The following is a 2387-nucleotide window of genomic DNA, read 5'->3' on the forward strand; positions in this document are numbered from 1 at the left end:
TTGGAGATGTGAAGTTTTCAGGTACACATACAGCAGCTTGAGGGGAGCTGAGCATATCTGGGTTGTGTCTGGCATTCCCATGTACCTGGAGGAAAACAGCACATGTCAACTTGGGACCCACAGTCCTACCTGGAAACCTGTATGGCTCCCATGCCTGCAGGTGCCAAGCTTCTCTCCTAAGCCAAGGCTCAAACCCACTTGTGTTAGTTGCTCAGTCGTGTCCAACTCTGCGACCCCATCCATGGACTGTGTAGCCCGCCAGGCTCCTCTATCCATGGAATTCTCCAGGCAAGAATACTGGAGTGGGTAGCCATTCTCTTCTCCAGGGGATATTCCCAGTCCAGGGATCAAACCTGGGTCTCCTGCATTGCAGGTGGATTCTTTACTGTCTGAGCCGCCAGGGAAGCACCATCAAAGCCACTTCTGGTGTGGCAATTCCAACCTCCCTCCCTCCTTTCTCTGCTCACCAACCAGCATATGGTGCTTCCAAGTCACTGGGCAGTTTCATACCTCCTGGTCTGGAGTCCCTTCCAGCCTGTTCACTAGGGCAAGCACCTGTTTTTTCCTTAGAAAGTCACTGTATTCATTCATGTTGACATTGTTTGTTGAGCTCTCACTGTGTGCTAGGCACAAACTAGACACTCAATAAATGTTTCTTGAAGGAATGAGTGAGGGATTCATATCTAATTTGATTTAGTGTTTTCTGATATTTTTCTAAGTGCCTCACACTTATGTACTTATTTCACATGCACAGACGACCCAAGGAGGTGAGAGCTTCAACTGTTTACATTTTACTGATAGGGAAGCAGTGGCCCAGAGTAGCTTTGTTAAGTTGCCCGAGGTCACACAGCTTGTGAGAGTTGAAGCTGAGGCCAGTTTTGTGAGAAATGGTTCCTAAACTCTAAAATGCCACATGGGGCCTAGGATGAAATTCTTCTGCTACTTTGGTCTTTTGTTTTCCTTCTTTCTCTGCTCCTAGATCTATCCCCTTTAAGTCTATTTCAGGGGGTTTTAAACCTCTGCTACATTTGCTGGTGATTTTGTAAATTAACATGTAAAAGTTGTATATTTCATGTTCTTACTTCTAAGGAGCAGACAAGTTTAAAATTTGTATTTTTCTCCAAATAAAAAACCTAAGTAGATTTATTTTTATTATTTTTGTCCCTAATACAATGAGTTTCCTCAGCCTGGAATACAGTGATTCATTAATCATTTTATGATCATTTTAAATCTTTTTCAGATTATTGAATTGCTCTGTTGGCCTGCATTAATAATTTGGAGCTGGTTTAGTTTACTGTTATGTGTTCCCTTTGACACTTGCTTCTCTGCACTGGATGACAGTATTTGGTGAGGTGATGACCTCAAAGGTAATTTGCTCACCTGGGACTTCAAATAGATTAAAAAAACCCCAAAAACCCTAATCAAGCTTTTCCAGTTGTTCCCAGCAGGAAAGTGGATTGAATACTTACCACACAAGTCAGTCTACTGCAGCAGGAAGCAGACGTTCTAACTTACTTCTCAGTAATCCAGTGAATACCCAGGAACTCCCAAGAACCATGATAAGCCCAATGACTTGCACCCACCTGATGCTCTCCCATCAACCCCAAACTCTGTCAAACTCCCAGGGATCACCATATGAAGAGATATTTCCTGTTTATATCTTGTGCATATTTTACTTTATTTTGAGGGGATATTGCTTTTTTTTAAAGTTTTTTTTAATGTGGACCATTTTAAGTCTTTTTGAATTTGTTACAATATTGCCTCTGTTTTTTACGTTTTGGTTTTTTTGGCCAAGAGGCATGTGGAATCTTAGCTCCCCAACCAAGGATTGAACTTGCACCCCCTGCACTGGAAAGTGAAGTCTTAACCACTGAACCGCCAGGGAAGTCTCAAGGCAGGGGGAGCGGGGGGATCCAATATTGCTTAAAGATCCCCATTGCCATGCCTAAGTCCTGAGTAGGTAATAAGACACTGTCAGTGAAAAGACATGAGGGTTTTCTTCCACACCCTGGTCCTTATTCTCCCCTTTCCTTCCTGCCCCTTGTGGTCCTCCCTACCCTTGACTGAGGGGTGTTTCCTGGGACTAGCTTAAGGAAACAGCAGTTCCCAACCCTTGGATACAATGCACCCTTTCCATAAGAAACATTTTGGGAAGCCTCTTTTTACCACCTTAGAATGACATTCATGGATGTTACAAGTCTTGGTGGTGTGGGGCTATCCCCCAGCATCTCAGGCCCCTGCCTGTTTAATGCCAAAACATCCCCATCATTGTGATAACCAAAGTCTGCCTACCAGCAATTCCCAAAACACACTCCTAGGGCAGGCAGGAACCAGACTCTTGTCTGTCTTGTTCATTGCTATATCCTTACCACCTAGCACAAGACCCT

This window comes from Bison bison, unplaced genomic scaffold, assembly GCF_000754665.1.
Source record: "Bison bison bison isolate TAMUID 2011002044 unplaced genomic scaffold, Bison_UMD1.0 scf7180017846581, whole genome shotgun sequence".
Taxonomy (NCBI): Eukaryota; Metazoa; Chordata; class Mammalia; order Artiodactyla; family Bovidae; genus Bison; species Bison bison.